An 18,988-nucleotide genomic window follows, 5' to 3' on the forward strand; every position below is an offset into this window, starting at 1 on the left:
ATGGAGATCGGTTTATCACATAACAAGCTGTTGCCACTGCTTCCGTCCACAACTCCTTTTGCAACCCGACGTTACTCAGCATACACCTTGCTCTCTCTAGAAGAGTCTTGTTCATGCGTTCAGCAACTCCATTCTGTTGAGGAGTATAAACCGTGGTCTTATGTTTCTCGATCCCTGCATCCTTGCAATAGCTATCAAACTCCTTGGAGGAAAACTCACCACCATTGTCAGTTCTTAAACATTTTATTGTTCTACCAGTGCTGTTTTCTACCAATGCTCTAAACTGCTTGAAAACTGAAAAAACATCAGACTTCTTTTTCAACATGTAGACCCATACTTTCCGAGAAAAGTCATCAATAAATGACACAAAATATGACGCTCCACCATATGACGCTGTAGGGGCTAGACCCCAAACATCTGAATGGATATAATCAAGTATGCCTTTACTAGTATGTTTGCCTGTTTTAAACTTTTGTTTACTTTGTTTACCAAACAGACAATGTTTACAGAAATCCAATTTTCCAGATCTTAGATTAGGAAGTAACTTTCGGTCAGCCAAAATTTTCAATCCTCTTTCACTCATATGCCCCAATCTTTGATGCCATAAGTGAATGGAACTATTGTCATGTTCAGACACAGACACATGATCTGACCCAGTTCTACCTTCTAACTGAAATAGATTTCCTACTTTCTTAGATTTCATAACTAGTAAGATGCCTTTGTAAATTTTCATTACTCCACCTTGAATTACAGTTTTATATCCATTTGAATCAAGTGCTCCTAATGAAATCAAATTTTTCCTTAAATCTGGTACATGCCTCACATCAGTTAATATTTTGGTTGTGCCATCAAACATTTGTAGTTGTACACTTCCTATTCCAACAATATTGCACGTGACATCATTACCCATGTACACGACTCGATCATCAACTGATCTATATGTTTTAAACCAATATCTATGTATACAAATGTGGTTAGATGCCCCGGAATCTAACAACCAATGTTGATCATGTTTTGAAATATTAACTGACAATACTTCATCACTCATACTTGAACCAGATACTGAACCTGTATCTGTGGTGTTGGCTTCCTTCTTTTCTGTCGAAGAGCCTTCTTTAGCAGCCTGCTTTTGCTTCCAGCAATCCTTTTTCAGATGTCCAGCCTTGCCACAATGCCAGCACTTCACCTTGGGCTTCTTTCCTTTGGACTTTGAACGAGAGTCGCTATGCTTTCCCCCGGAGTGTCTCTCTCGTGAGTGACCTCTGGCCATCATTACCTCTGATGTAGAGGTGTCTGCATTCGACCTCTTCCTCGTCTCCTTAGCCAACAAGGCTCCAACAACATCGTCAAACTCAAGGATATCTGATGTACTAAAGCTTATGGAAGTAACAAAGTGATCCCAGGATTTGGGCAATGAACATAATAGAGTTATTTCCTTATCTCCTGAATCAAATTTCACATCTAGACTGTCTAATTGCACCAATAAGGTATTAAAAACATTCAGGTGATAAGCAATTGAGGTACCTTCTTTCATCCGCAAACCGTAAAGCTTCCGTTTCAGGAGAATCCGATTTGTCAAAGATTTCGTCATATAGAGCTTCTCAAGCTTTGACCACAAGCCTGTGGCGGTTTTCTCTGACACAATGTTGAACAGAACATCGTCCGCCAAACATAACCGAATTGCGCTCAGAGCTCTATCGTCCATCTCATCCCATTCATCCTCCGTCATGGAAGGAGGCCTTTTGTTTTTCCCCAACAGTGCTTTCGCCACACCTTGTTGAACCAGCAAATCGTGCATCTTCACCTTCCAGATCTCAAAATTATTCTTGCCATTAAATTTCTCAATTTCAAACCGGGCACTTTGAGTTTTCGCCATTTGTATCAAAAAACACAATAATCTCCAAAACTAACGAGCAATTAAAAAAACAACTGCCTATGCCTTTCTGCCTTTGCTTTTAAAACAAAAAAAAACTGCCCTTTGCACTTATAAAAAAAAGAACTTTCTGCCATATGCACTTCTAAAAAAAAAAAGTAATATACGTCCTGTTAAAAAAAAAAACTGCAATATCCCAGCACACAAATATGCACATACGCACTAGATGTCCCAGCACATAAACATTGACTGCGCATACACATTCCCACATACAACTAGCACTGCGTTTTTAAAAATTTGACTGCGCACTCTTGATACCAATATTGCTACCTCTGTGCTTTGTGCCAATCCCAGCACACCATAGCATATATTAAAAGAAAAACAACACAGCGCATGTATTCAATTTATCCAGGCAGTTTTAAATACATATCAACGCTGTTTCTTAAAATATATCCATGCCGTTTTCTAAAAAACAAAAATATATATCCACGCTGATATAAATACGCAGTTTTCAATGTAATGCCATCTCTACCCAATTTTAAAAAAAATATATATATGGCCACGCAGTTCCAATATACATACCCACGAAATTCCTTGTGCTGAATTAAATTAACGCAGGTGTCTAACATATATCCACGCAGTTTTTAATATAAAACCATATCCATGCTGGCAGGTTATAGCTCCACGCCGGTTTGAAAACAATTCCACGCCGTTTTCAGAATATATATATATACTCTCTCAGATACGCTCCAAGCACATGGCTTCTCATATGAATGACATTCAAGCATTTAAAAAACGCGCAGAGGCATGTTTGAATATTTGTTTATAAAGTTCTGTACCTGGGCGCTCTTTAAGACACAGCTCCAGCATGATTTGTTCAGCAGACATACGCTGCCTGAGCCACGTAGCACCTCCAGGCAGCAATCGATCTGCTCACCAGCAACCAAACCAACTCCGCGCTCCACCTCCAGCAGTGCCGCTCCTCCAACGTGCTCTGATACCACTTGTTGGAATCCAGAGGCACAGCAAACAAAATAAACACACAGCAGAATAAATCAAGCACATAAACACAGTTTTTAACGTGGTTCACCCAACCAATCTGGGCTACGTCCACCAAACATAGGCATCAGGAATTTATTAATCAAATTGGAGATTACATAATGAAAACCTCATAAAACTCTCACCCTCTCAGCAAACCATCCAAATGGTTGCCTGTTATATAGCATAGAGAATCTAACAGCCTCATTAACTCCCTCACATCAAATATAGGAGGCATTAACTCCCTCCCAACAACCTGGAGTTAATCTAGGACCTGAATTCTATTGTTGTCATCAGCTGAGATTTTTTCTATTTTGCTACAAACAGAAAATCTCAACAGTGAAAGGCTCTGAAATTCGTACCCAAGGTTCAACATGAATTCTTTTCAAATGGGTTTTTTTTGCGACTTCTGAAACATGACAGAAAAAAAGTTATAGCAAAATGCCACGATGACCTGTTTGGAGCAGCAAAACCCTAGAATCCAAAACTCTGATACCAAATGTTATGAACCCAGCTCAAGAAAAGATAGAAAAGATAGATCAACGCCTTAGAATTCAGCCTCTTCGAGGGGGCAACCTCCTTTACATTACATAAATGAACAATTATTGGATGATACAAATGACAAAACCTCCTTTCTATATATAGGAGTCTAAGGAGTCACAATATAATCCATCCGACCTAACAATAATAATATAAAGCCACAAAATAACAATAGAGGGATTCTATGGGGCACATAAATAACAATATGGGGGTAATAGGGGCACAAAAATATAAATAAGGGGTATAACTACAATAGTAATGGGGTAATCACTAGTATTATAGGGACCCAACATGCTCCAAGAAAACTCTAAGTGACCAAGAGTGATAGAGAGAAAGAGGGAATAATGAGAGAGATCCAAAACTTGAACTGAGAAAAGGTTAGCAAAAGGTTGCCAACCCATCATCAAAAGCCTTTTTATGAATGAGACCTCTATTTTATTCATTTTCCATTATATTCCTTCATTTCCTCCTCACATGCAACATGTGACCTTTCACCTTAATTTTCTCCTAATTTCCTTTATTTTCATAAATAAATGTGCCAAAAATGAATATGATCCTTTTAATGCCTTTGCCTTAGCCTTTTCCCATTTTTCTTAGCCAAAACACACATCGAGTGATGCCCATTAGGATATTTGTTCCCAGCATTCATCTTGGAATAAGTGTCCCTTAATCGTGATCTTATTTTTCCTTTATTAACTTTTATTACATGAAATTTTCACCAGGTTTGTTACAGCTCAGACTAAGTCTATAGATATACGTATATCAAAAAAATTATTCACATTCTTGTAAACTATGATGTTCTGCATAAAAAACCTTGTAGATGCTATGTAGATGCTACGATAACATAACAACAATGACATTAAATCATACTCAAATTTTAAATAGAGCCCATTAGGTTCGAGTGTTGAAACTAGGATCTATAATACAACTTGTAACACACCACCACCCTTTGTTTTTTTTTGGGTCTTCCATAAGGGTTCATGATGTTTCCTCATCGCTACCCTAGTGTTCTCCTCTCACATGAGTTAACAGAACAATTATTTCTGATCCTTTAGGGTTTGTCACAATCACAAGTTTTCTTGCCTCCTTTATGATCAAATACTATCCCTATTAGAACTGTGCATTGCTCCAAGAAGTAGTACAACAAGACAGGGAGATAAGGTGATGAAGAGTGTCAAGAGAAGAATGGGAAGCTCCAATGTGCTACCTATTTCTAAGAAAATATGGTCAGAGAAATGTATAAGAGGGCTCTCTCCTTCCCGTATTTATATAAGAGTACAAGAAAGTCAATGATGTAAGGTGAGGTTAAGCCTCTACAGACAACCCTTTCTTTTACAATATTGTATGCCCTTTATTAAAGAGAGGGCTGCAAATTTCCATGATAAATAAGGAGAAGTAAAGTATTGACAATCAACACCCCCATATTTGAGTATCCATGACTCATGATAGCCACTTGTCCTCACTCTAGATTCATTTTGTAATAGTCTGTTGTAGAGAATCTCTATATTTCCTATACATATTCCAAGGCAAATCATTATTTGTGATTGTCAAATATGTTTGCGTAGATCTTCCCTAAGAACTGAATGGAAGTTGGTAAAGAGACTCACTGCAACAGGAAAAGGTCCATTCTGGGCATTTTTCTTGGTAGCAGAAAGCTTGTAGATGAAGCAATTTGTCAAGACGTTCCCTTGTTATATTCATTAGTATGGGATCATACCTTGAGTATGGGGCACCAATGTCTCTTTAAGGGAAATCATTTTTTTCATGTTAAATGAATGATGATTGGGAGCTCTTTGGTAAAGGGACCTAGAGTCATTACTGCTCTAGGAATTTGGTTGGATTTTTATGGAATCCAAGAACTTGATTTGAAACATGGTACAATTTGTTTCCTTGGCTAGGGATTTAGTGTATAATTTTTGGAAGCCACTGAGGTAGTTTTATTTTTGCATGTAGAACACACTTTTATTTTGTTGAGTATCAAGAGTAAATCAGGCATTGTTTGCAACCCCTACCTCAGCACTAGGCAGCCATTGTCCCTTAGAATTTTAGCATTCAGAAACCTCTTCTACAGTTGGCCTCTCAAAGCTTATATCCTTACTGCTACGTGAGCTATATTTAGTATCATTGTCATGAAAATCACTCTTGCTACAACTCCAATCAATGTAGCAGATTCTTTAAATTCTCAGCCATTTTTACCTTATAAAAAAATGACGACAAAACCCTAAAAATGGCTACAGTAGTTTCATTTACAAGGAGGGTCATGACACCAGAGCTCCAAAATAGAAACCCTTGCTCATATCATCATTTTTTAGTGCAGGAAAATAAACTACAAAGAAATGGTTTGATTTTTCAAAACCTAACTACAACCTAAATGTGTTAAAGTGAGAATATCACATCTCTCCACCTACGACATCACCTAGCTCATGTGAACTGGATTTAAATGGGATGCATTCCTCCTGAAACTTTTATCAAATTATACATGCAGCTCATCAATTATACTTCACCATTTTCCATACCAAAGACCACTTAAGGTTTAAGCTTTATCTTAGTTTAAATTTATTAGTAATAATACTTTTTATAAATAAATCACAATTGGTGGTAGAGTTAGTGCGCTTTTTCTTTCTCTATGTATTGACTCAATTTCATATTTCAACCACATGGAGCATAAATATGAAAAGGTTTTGTGTTGTAAAAATGATTTTAAAATGATAAATTAATGGAATGAATATGTATGTAATTGTAATTGAAAATATGCATTATACAATATTTTTTTTTATATTAAAAATCATAATGTCATAAAGGTTAAGAGTTTGGATCTCAAACATATTATAATAGTTGAAATTGCGAATATTTGAAATTGGGAATATTTTTTTTCTATAGTAGCTTAGATCCATCTTAACTTGGGATCTACTAAAAGCTAAAAAGAATCTAATTTCTTTAGGTGAAAACTTTATTTAGAGCGAAAAGAGATTTGATCCCTATAGATACTTAGTAAATATTGAGTTAAGATGGATCTAGGCTACTTATCAAAACCTCGAGTATTTAACCTAAATTTTATTTTAATTATTAATTTTTATCTTTTATATAATTTGATCAAGTCAAAATGCTTACATAAATTTTTTTAACCTAACATGACATTATATCATCTCTTTCATAGTAGTTTTTGGAGCTCCTCTTTGTGCAATAATTCTAAATTATTTAGTAATGTATAACATTTCTAGTAACTTGTTAACATAGACAAAATTTACATTCAGGTAACATATCAATTTTTGAATTTTGTGGTTGATAAACCCTTATTTTCCTCTTGTCCTTCGTTCACATGTTAAGGTATGGGAGCACAGAGGAACCTCTATGTAGCTTATTCTTTTGAGCATGATTATATTCTATTTCTTTAAGTAATCAAGCATTTTTTTTTTGTAACTAGGTAGTGCTTATTGGTTGTAAGAAGACCAATCCACCCACAATGGGATGTTTATCACCACGATTCAACGAGGCTTTATTCAAGCTTGGAAACCCCTTGGGAAATTTAATTTCCCCAAAGTAGCTAACACTCCTCAGCCCCTCACCATGAGGTTTGAACTTGTGACCTAGTGGGCTAGGCTAAACCCCACGCAAACCAACTAGTCTACAACTCATATGTTGTACTTGTTAGTTTGTCATATTTTTATTCTTTGACTATAGTAGTCATTTACGTTAATCATTTTTAATTTTTCCACTTATTATATAGTCATATATTTTAGTCCTAGACTAAATTAGTGATTTAAGTTAGTCACTTTTAGTTGAGTCACTGAATATCTAGTCATATATTTTACCCCTAGACTAAATTAGTCATTTAAGTTAATCGTTTTTAGTTCGGTCACTTAAAATTGCTGAAATTTAGTAGGAATTCACTTGAAATAATTGTGGTGACTAACATTTTTAGTCACGCAGTCACTAATCTCTCATTTTTTACTAGTGACTATTACAAGGTTTTTGCTTATAAACCCTAATTTACCAAACCATAAAGGTCTAGGGTTTTCATTTAGACATTAACAACAAAGCCTAAAGAATTAGAGTTTTCACAATAACATTATAAAAACCCTAAATTTAAAGAGAATAGGATTTTAGATTTTATCAATAACCCCTAGGTAAACTAGGGTTTCTATATTATTGTCAACATATCCTAAGAAACAATAGAATTTATTTGTACAAACCATAAGTAGAATAGGGTTTTATTGATATACCCTTAAGTTAGGCTTTTATAATGAACCCTAAAAGTTAGGATTTCATAAACAAAGTAGATAATATGATGAAGGTAGATTCAATATATAGATTAATCACACTAACAAGAATCTTTAAGATTCAAAATCCTAGACATAATGATGTCAATAATGTCAAGAAAATTAAAAGAGAATAAACATACCTTTTCTATAAGGAGAACCTTGTAAAAAAACTTGTAATTCATGACATACCTTGTGTTTCTTTTTAACAAACCTTGTAGTACATTAATTATTGAAGGGATTCATTTGCAACATAACTTGCTTAATGATTCAAGTATTTCCTTTGAAGTCTCATTCATAACCATTTTGTAGTATGCAACCATTCCTACTGACAAAAATATAAAAAAAAAAGGTCATTAGTATAAAATAAAAAAAAATCTCAATACGAGGAGGAAACTAAACATAAAAAGAGAAAAAAAGAAACAAGATACTTATATTTTGGTAGATCTTGATCAAGTATCATAGTCCTTATGCATTCTTTAATATTTATATTCTTACTTTCTACAACTCCATCAGTTACCTCTTAATATATGCAATCGACACCTTTGAAGTGTATTCCTTTCCATTGTTGGATCTCAAAGTCTTTTATCTCTCTTTCAGTTAAGGTCCCAACTTCGAATCTAAATTCCTTAAAATTTTAAAATACTTCATCCTTTATCTTGAGAAGATAGAGCCATGCCTTTCTAGAGTAACCACCAATGAAGGTCACATAATAGAGATGGCCTCCAAGAGATTTTTTAGACATTGGACCACACACATCAGAATGGATGAGGTGTAATATTTCTTAGACCTTGTATAACTGCTAGTATAAGGTTTCCTTGTATTCTTTCCCAAAGTACATACCTTGCATACTCCTTCACGATCTCCCTTAATGTTGGGGATTCCCTTTACCACTTCACTAAGAGAGAGTATTATCTTGTGATGAATATGCCCATATATTCTATGCCAAAGTTCGATAGGGTTGATCATTTGTACTAGGGTTTAAGGAGATGGAGATATAACTATATATAACCTTCCTTCACAAACTCCAATAATATTTTCTTGTTCAATACATGACTCTTTACCCCAAACCAAAACTTTTCCATCTACAAACGCAACCCTATCTCCTTCATCTTCCAAACAAGAAATTGAAAGAAAATTAATTTTCAGACCTGGGACACAAAGTATGTTGTTGAGATGTAGCTTTGCTCTATTTTATAACTTCAATGATGTAGATCCAAGGCCCTTGACTACATAACTATTGTTGTATCCTAGGTTCACTACATGTTATGATGGTTCCCTTGATAGCTCATGATGTTTTCCACTTTCTCCTGCCACATGTTATGAATCTCCACTTTCAATGATCCATGAATTTTCATCATCAGGAGTACATGTAAGTGCAGTCAAGAATCCTTCACTCTTGACATTCCTAGATAGATTGTAGATGATCCTTTCAATCCTGCTTTATGCAAATTTTACGATACTAAAACTAATCTTCAAGTAACTTTCCATCGAGGGAGTAACCTTCTTCCAAAATTGTTTTTCCTTTCTCCAAGTAATAGCCAACAAAGTGATCTCTAACCTTCTTTGACCTAGATCTCATACCATGTTGAGAAATCAATTCTTATAAGGATTAGGGTTTGTTTCCTTGTTCTTTATAATTACTTGTGAATTACGTTGAATTATTTTACTCCTTAGTTTTCTTTATTTTTCATTAATAAATTACCAAATTATATGTATATGAATATCACAAGAATAATAGACACAAGATGTTGGGAAACAACTAAGGAAAAACCCCTATAAGGGGAAAACCTAGTCGAGAACGCTTCCTTCAGTATATTAAAATCAGGATGACACCCTTCCATACTTCGTAGACCTAGAAAATAACCTCCTTCCACCACCAAGTTAGCCCTTCCCTTCAATATATTATCCTTGACAAAATTTCCATGTGATAGCTTCTCAGAAGTAACTTCACTCCAGGATTTCAACCTCCAAGTAGCACAACTTCGACCCCTGGATTCGAAATTTTGGATTTGCAGTAAAGAAATTTTTTTGGCCCCAAAGATTGCGCATAACTTCACATGGGTCAGAGATAAATAGCTTAAAACTTTGATTTAGGTCTTCCCAGCAAACTTCATCCTTTTCTTGCTTCTCTGCTCCTTCTTCTACAACTTCACACTCTTTTTCTGCTACTGCTTCTTAGAAATTAAACTTGAGATGATGCTTTCCAAATGAAGTCGAGTTGCTCAATATATGGGCTTCTTGTGAGGCTGAATTTCCCTAAGGTTGACTTGATGAGGGCAGAGATGACTTGGTGTGGAGGTGAGAAATGACCATTTTGAATACAAGATATATCCTTTTACATGGAACAAAAGCCCAAAAAGGGTCTAATAAATCTGACAATGAATTTAATGACTCAAGACAAAACCTAGAAGCCTACAATGGAGTCTTTGACCTAGACAATAATTACCCAAGCATGAAACCTATGCTTTAATAACTCAATTACATTAATAATAAAATTTCTTTTGATAAGTACAATTATGAAGACCAATACTAGTTACATTCTCCAACATCCATGACCACCATCACACCTTTGAAGTTGGTTTTATTGATACTGAGTTACAATCTACTAAGGGTGGAGTGATCCCATCACCTAATTACCCCTACATTCAATGAATATTCCAATCATATTCTAGTTTGTCTCTCACTGCCACTTGGTTATGAAACTAAACACAGTCAACCACTTTTTCTCACAAAAAGCTAACGGGCCAACAGATGGGGATTTTTCTCATTCACATCTCTCATCTCCACTTAATACGAATATGATGGTCCAAATACCCGAAGACTTGAGAGCCTAGTGGGACCATGCTAGTACACATAATCTCGGTGTCAAGGTCCATTGGCCCTGCTCTTTACTAAGTTCATCTATGAGCTCAATATCCTAAAGGTTCAATGGGCCATAAGCCATAGTTCCTAATGGGAAAGGTTCCACCCTTGTCCTTAGATGTTGAGATCTTTAGCTAATGGGTGGTCACCAAACAAGGCAGGAAATGAGTGCCAAATCTTTCACTATATTGAAGCACACTACTTCGAGGTGTCTATACTTCAAATCAAGTGACAAAAGGTGACAAAGTGGGTGACTTCCCCAATATGTACCTCTCTACCAAAGCAAGGACTCAAGTCCCCCAACAACCGGGAATAAGTGCCAACACTCACAACACACACATTATTCAGACAAGAAGAGGAGGGGCCCCAACTCCAAAACATACATAGTTACAATACTGCGTAGGGGGAAATATTTGAGTCTCTCCAATTCAATTGACCTCTTGAATGCTAATTAGACTTGTTCATAGGCATGAGATTATTAATAAATTGAGTACCAACATACAAAATCTAATGTCAATACAAGAGGGTGTTGGAACCCTATATTAAACAACATAAGTTCTCTAAACATTTAGGCTATCACATTGCTCAACCATCACATTCAAACGAATGAGTATAATAGTGAACCTCATAGTCTATGCAATCATTCACTTTCACAAATCTAAGATATCTTACAACGTTCATAAATAGAGAAAGGAACAATATAGTACATGATTCAAACATATTACTGTAACAAAGTTATCTCAGTTTCCTGAGATAGATGGAAATTAAACGAGGGGCTTCCACTCTCCACACAACCGTAGGCTAGCTACACTGCAATGTTCCTTCCAGTTAACCACCCTCGACCTAGATCTAGAGTTTGCATAAATTCTTGTATAAGGGAAGTTTACACCAGTGGTTTGGTAATTTTCTTGAGCTTCAAACTAACTACATAGGCTTAGATAAGGGGGATCCATGGTCTTAAACACACTCCTAAGGCTTGACACCTAGGGTCATAGAGAAGAATATAAAGCTCATAAAACACCAAGTTGATGAGCGCCAGTATGGCACCAAGAATGCTGCAACTCCTGGGCTACCAGCTTTACTTTGTCAACCCGGGGTTCGTACAAACTTGGAGGTGACAATGTTGTATACACAAGTAAAAGTGATGGTTCTTCCTTTTGTCACAGTTTAGCGGGCGAGAGCACTGGGGCTCTCAAGCCAGTCTTCTATGGAGTCAGAAGAAGCTTGGTTTTTTTATGGAAGAAAGGGAAATCTTCTCTAAGGGAGAGCTACTCTACTGCAATAATGGAAAAGACCGAAATTCAATGCTAAATCACACCATTTCATAATTAACTTCCAAGAAAATATGATTTGTAATAATGCTAACTTAGCATGAACCAAATGCTACTATATAAGAATGGAAGTAAGAAGCATCAAACATCACTAATGTGCAAATAAAGGGACTGAAATAAATCTATTTTTGTCTTTGTGTCTTTTCATGCAAAATCAAGTATCCAAACTAATTTCTTTTGCTGATGTGGCAGGTGAATTAAGGATGTTGGAGGATGGATGGAAGGGTTAGGAGATGTTTGGATGGTGTGGGAGACCATTGAGAGGCCTTTTGTGACTTCCTAGATGTTTTCCCTCAATTCAGCCTCAAAACAAGCCATTTCAAGAAAACCTACAGGATGTACTAGAAACCTAGAGGATTCCCTGTAAACCTAGGGAATATAGCCGAGAGAAAAATGGAAGGTGTTGGAGGTGATGGAAGGCTTAGGGAAGGTGGTAGATGGGTGGAATGAATTTAGTAAAAGTCTAGCAACACTCAGAAGTGAACAATAAATATAGAGGATGGTTGGATTCACTCAATGTGCTTGGAAGAATTTTTATGTAAAATGATGAAAACTAGTGAAGGCAATGGTGAAATCAAGGAATGACTATGGTGGATGAAGGGGAAGGTGGTTGCTGGATATGAAGTATTTGTCTACTCCTAAAGCACTTTCTCTACATAAAACATGTATAATTCCCAAAAAGCTATGTAAACAAGAAGCATTCCCATAAGCTAGAAAAGCACAATTAATGAACTAACTGCCTACATTATGCATGGGGAAAGTTTTTGAAAGGAATAAGAGAATGGATGAGATCTACTACAAGAGATAAGATAGAAGAGATGGAAATGAAATCCTACTTTTCAAAACTGATCAAATTCTAACTTAAATACAATAAACTCTAAAGCTTATGCAAGAAATAGAAATTTATGTTTTTGGAGCTGCATAAAGGTCCCTTCCTCAAATCATGATCCCAAAGGGAGGAAATGAGGCCAAGACACCCACTGAAACCCTTTTGGTATTCATTTTATCCCTGCTAACCTGCTACTAAGGTAAGGCACAAATGGAAGCAAACTAATAAATAACCAATCCAATATACACTACTTGCAATGAAAACACATCCAAATGAAAATTAACAATGAAGCTATGAGACTAATCTAAATATACAAATACAATAAATAGGAGCCTTGGTTGCTAGGGTTGGGCCCTAACCCAAGAGCTTTAGCCCTCTGAGTTAACTTAGTGCTGGCTCAAAAAAAAAACTCATTCTTATTACCAAAACAGAAAATTACATCAATAAAAGTTTCATAAGTCTGGATCTAGAAAATAGCTTAGAATTTTACAACAAAAATTTGAATTCTAATGAGGCTCTAGGCCTCTCTACTTATACACTTGAAGTCCCCAATGACTTCCCTAAAATTAGGAAGGCTTGACTCCCAAACTTGAGATAAACTAGCTCTTTGTCTCTCACTTGCTCGACTGCCTTCTAATCCTCATGGCTTGGTTGCTTCCACTCCGAGATGGTGTGATGGATGGAGGAATATTCGAAAGGGGGAGAAGTAAATGGGGAGGATTTACATCCTACAATCCCTCTCCCTTGTCCCATTCAAGTTTTAACCTTAGTATTTTCCAAAATTCCTTGATTTTCTCCTTCAATCCCACATTCAATGCATATTAGTCCACTAGGCATAATATTCAACTCTAACTCATCTCATCAAAAAATATAATCAAAAAAATGTAATAAGTTGTGAGAAAAGTTGGTTTGACTAAGCTAGGAGGTGCATTAAGGCCCATATAATTACCTAATGATGAGTCTCATCATCACCCCCTACTGAAAGGGTTGCTCATCCTCTCATAAAATCACTCAATATCCATATCCTTCATAGATTTAGTGGCCTCCCTAACATCCCTTGCCTCTGCTGTGGTTTCCTCTTCTTCTTCTTTTTCATAGAAGCCTTCTTTCCTTTCTACCTCCTCCCATAGTCTCTTTTCTTCTTCTTCCATCCTTCCTTCTAGCAGTCCTAAGAGTAGTGGTGGACTGAGTTTCAGGCCAATCCAATTGACTTTCAGCCTTTGCATAGATTGCTTGTACATGGGTGTCTTTTTTAGTGCTTCTCTCAATCTTTGAGGAGATTGGTACTCTCTTATCTTTAAGATATATGGAAATGTGTTCCATCTCCTCAGGCAAGCATGTATGCTATCATCTCCTAACAACCTGAACATGTCCTCAAAATGTGAAATTGCTTGCTCTTGGGCAACAAGATATCTAGGTGCAAGCTTAGGATCATTTGTAATCAAATTATGGGTACTGATGAGGGCCATGGGATATGACTGTTCAACTCTGATCATAAGAGGTTTAGTTGTCTCTCTTGCCAATATCTTCTCCATCTCTGTGGCCCTTGATTCCTCATGGTTCATCCATGATGTCAAAGCCATCAGCTGTAAATCTCCTAGATTGGAATTAGGGTCCCATAAATTCATGTCTGTTAAGGCCATGTTGTGAAAATAAAACTCAGACATATTGGCCCTATCTTCTAGTGTGATATGATCACAAAGATCAATGAACTGTCTCTAGTCTTGAAATGGCATGTTGCCTCTCTATGCTAGGGTCTTGATCTGGAACTGTAGCCACTGTTCCTTGAGGTATAGGGCATATGATTTAGCTGGCATCCTACACTGGATTACTTCCAAGGAGAGACTGGCCATACATTCCAGTTGATTCCATCTTTCTTGCAGTTGTCCTCTCAACCATGCATTTTCTCATTGTAGTTGATTTTTCATTATCGCCTATCTATCTATCAAGCTACTTAGCTCTCTCCCTATCCCCTTGAAATTCTCCTCCATGTGCCCAATGTCCTCCACCCCCTTGGATTTGGTGATCTGCATCTAGCAGTGAGTTTTGGCTCTCTCCTTGTCAAGCTCGAAGAACAGTGGAATATAAATTTTTTTACGAATGACCCTGCGTCCTTTAATAAACCTGTAGTATGTGTCAAGGTTGGGTCGGGGGATAGGTTATTTTGACTCTGGGTTGTCTTATTTAGTTTCTTGCTACTGGCCTACCTCCTTTTACAATTTTTGTGTCTCCTGTAGGTTCAACAAAGTATCCTGTATGACTGCTTCTGCTTCCTGTAGATCTTGTTGTGTATCCTATAGGATTGTTTTTCCCTTGGAGGAGGTGGATCTAGTCATAGACCTTCTCACAAAGGTGATAGGAGACTTAGGGGAAGGAATTTTCTCCTTTTGTTTAGGTGATTCTTTAATCATAATGCGAATTTTGGTTGGTGTTTTGGGTTTTCCCTACCTTATTCTTGTTCTTTTCCTTGTCCTGAAATATAAGGGGTTTGCCTCTATCTTTTTCCCTTTTGCTTGATGGGGGTGCTAAGAGCAATGAGGGCAGATGCTACCTCTCTCTCAGTGGGTTCTGGAGACACCCTAGGTGACTCCTCCTTTTCTTTTGCCCCCTCTTTCCCATTGCTTTATTCACCTATGTCTTTCCTTTCTTCTTCCTCTTGTAGATCCTCATCTTCTTTATTGGTTTTCTCCTTAACATCCTCCTCTATTCTTCATCATCCTCCTTCTCTTTCTACTCTTATTCTTTATCTTCCTCACTTTCTTCTGTTTCATCTTCTTATTCATCCATCTCATCTTCATCTCCTTCCATTTATTCAGCTTCCTTCTCTACTTCTTCTTCCTCTCCTTCAGTCTCTTCCTCTTCCTCTCCACTGACAGTAGGACTAACATCATATGTGAGAGCTTTGATGTCTTCCTCTGCCTGCATGTCTCTGAAAATTGACCATTGTATAGGAATTATGAGGTTTTGGAGGGTGTCTTATATAAGGATTATAATTAACCCATGGTGAGCTAACTGTTGGGAATTTCCCTCTTGCACCTTGATGCTTGTGTCTATGAGTGATTGCAATAGGAAGTATGGTATGCTGAGCCAATGGTGAGGGGTGTTTCTGCTCCAAATCTAAACTCTTCAAGGAGCCTAAAGTGATAGCCATAGACAACACTATACCTACCCTCACATGAAATGTATTTGATAATTTGCTAGCTCACCTCATTCCAGGGATATGGCAGACTTGCTCTCCTTACACCATTTTTTTCCTCAATGGGTTCCTCCCCTTCTAAAAAGAATTTCATTTTGGCAATCATATTATCTGCTTTGTCTTCCTTCCTCCATGGTACTCCTAGGCGAAGTGTGGTAACTCTGTTGATGAGTTCAGGGGTGGGTTCTATGGAAAGGCATCTTACCACAATAGTGGAATGGACTCTAGTAAGTGGAATGAAGGAGAGAGAAAAATATCAAGCCACCTCATTATCATACCCCCTTTATTTTACAAAAAAAACCCATCTAATTATGCCTTGTGAAGATTTATAGTACCTGAGGATGTTGTTGGATTCTCACAGTGTTAGTAGGCTCCCTTCTATTAGACCCTCCTATCATATTAGTTGGTGGGGTTTAAGGAGATGAGATGGTTGATACAATTTTCAAATGCATAAGTAAAAGACTAAGATGACTATGTGGACAATTCTCTTTCATAGCTACCAAATTCACTCAAGCTAGTGGATTTTTTTGTTCAATTTACTTGGAAAGAGGGATGCAAGTAGAGATCCTACCTCTTCATAGTGTTTTTGTGGCCAACCCCTGTGTTTTCCCCTCTGAAACTCCTCTCGACCTATCCTGTATATTGTCTTTGTGTATCCTATAGGAATCCTGGGTGCAATCCTGTAGGATTTCCTATGCAATCCTATAGGTTTTCATATGCAATCCTGTAGGATTTCTTGTGCCATATTCTGGGAATTCCCATGCAAAAATGATGGTGTATTCCTTTTTGTAGGTTGTATGGGTATGAGAGTGACTTGTGAGAGCGAGCCTTGAGGAAATGAATGCATGAATGCATGAGGATGATGATTATTTCCTCTTATGGTCATTTGGGGGGAGGTGGTGTGCTGGTAGTCGAGGTACGGTTTCCATTTTTGGACCATTGGTCCCCCACTACCACCTCATCATTCCCCACTTCCTCGTAATCAACTCCCACTTCATGCCTCCGTAGCCTTAACTTCTTTTGTCCTTCTTCTTTCTATTTTTGAGTTGACTGCTACCATGTGTGAGAGGACAAATTGTTTTGTCTTTGTAGACTAATTGAAGGTGGCCAAGTTAACTGCCCACCTTTCACTTATAAACTAACTTACTCGTAACCTTTACATCTTTTTACTACATTATGCACATGAGAGACTGAGCGAGATACTTACCTATGGTTATTAATACCTTGCTGCAGTTATTGAAGATTGGAGGTGCTTGTTGTGTGCATTGGCTGCATGTTATTCTTCTTCCATTTTTTGTTGTTCTTTGATGATTTTTTTGTGGTGCAGGTACTTGGTGTTGAAGATGATGGTGATTCTACTTCTTTGGAGTCCCTTATGCTCTTGGATCATCATGATGGAAGCTTGCTTTTCTTGTGATTTGTATTTTTTGGGATAGGCTACTACAGGATTTCTACAGGATGTCTTGTAGCTGCTTCCCCCACAGAACTCTTAATCATACCTTCTGCTGGGAGTTTGAGGATGGTGACATGGATGGAGAGGGAGACTAGGAGTGTAGAGAATGAGGAATACTCAAGTGATGCTCCATAATTATCTCTATTTCTTTCTTTTTCAAAGACTTATTTTTTGTTTTTTTTGAAACTGATATTTTTTTAAGGGTGAATGTAGGGGTGATGAAGGTTAACATAGGTATGGTAATGGAATGATGATGTAGGGGTGATATTTCATTGACAAAGCAGGTCATTTTTTTCTTTAGGGTCGCTTCATGTAGCATTTCTAGGTCACTGTGATTCCTACATGATCATCCTATAGGGTTTTAGGGGATCTTGTAGGTTTATAGGGGATCCTGTAGAAAACACAGTCCCCTTGTAAAATGAAGGAAAGGAGTGGAAAAAATGCAAGTAACGGTACAGTGATGAATGAAAATGAGTCGAAAAATAAAATGTGAGTGAGATAGGTCTCTTGGTGATCCTCGTTTACTCTTTAATTGTCCTTCTTGTTGACCTGCAAAATAGAAATTTTCATGATTTTTCTCTTTTCTCTTTTTTTTTGGAAAACAAATAGGCTGCCTCTGAGAGGTTTTCATCCTAGTTGTTTGCCTTGGGTGCCTCACGAGAGGTTTTCACCGAGGGATCTTTTTATTCTCTATTTTTATCTTCTTTTTTTAACACCATTGGGCCGCCCCAAGAGGTTTTCATCCCGATAATGGGACTTAGGCACCTCATGGAAGTTTTCACTTGAGTCCTTATTCTCCTTTTTTTCTCTCTCAGTGATTTGATGAGGTAGGAGCTAAAACTTGCTCCACTACCATCACTGTTTTATTGATATCATCAATGAGCTCTTTTTTTGACAATGGTCTTGTAAATTTTCAGTCGCTGTACATTAACAAGTAAAGGAATGGCCTCTTCATCTATGGTTATGATCTATACTGAACCATTATCATGGCATCTTTATACAATATAAGGTCCTAGCCATCTTGTCCTTAACTTTCCCTTGAAGTCTTTATAACTACAATCATATAACAAAGCCCAATCACTATCTTGAAATTGCTTTTCCTTGATGTTCTTATCATGCTAGATCTTCCTCTAAAGTTGAATTACCTATGTATGTAGGAGGGCCTGCATTCTGAACTCATCCAAACCATTCAACTGGAGTAATCTCCCTTTTTGTGCATTGGTGAGTTCTAGATCTAGTTGGGCTACCATCCTTAATGTGTTATACTAAAATTCAATGGACAACAGAGAATTTTTCCCATAGACCAACTCATAGGGTGTGAATCCAGTGGTGGTCTTCCAGGTGGTATTATAGGCCCAGGTGGCCTTAACTAGTCTATTTGCCCAATCCTTCATGTTGCTTCCTACCACTTTGGTCAAGATGCCCTTCAGTGCTCTATTGGTCACCTCTACTTGTCCATTAGCTTGTGGATGATAGGGAGTGGAGGTTCTATGCTTGATCTTCTGCTAGTTGAGAAAGTCTTCAATCATGCTGGAGGTAAAATCGATGCCTTGGTCTATGACTAGCTCTCTAGGGTTCCCGAATTTGTAAAATACATTCTCCCT

This window comes from Pinus tabuliformis, chromosome Q (assembly GCF_031772625.1).
Source record: "Pinus tabuliformis cultivar Carrire ecotype Pingquan chromosome Q, CPIR1, whole genome shotgun sequence".
NCBI lineage: Eukaryota > Viridiplantae > Streptophyta > Pinopsida > Pinales > Pinaceae > Pinus > Pinus tabuliformis.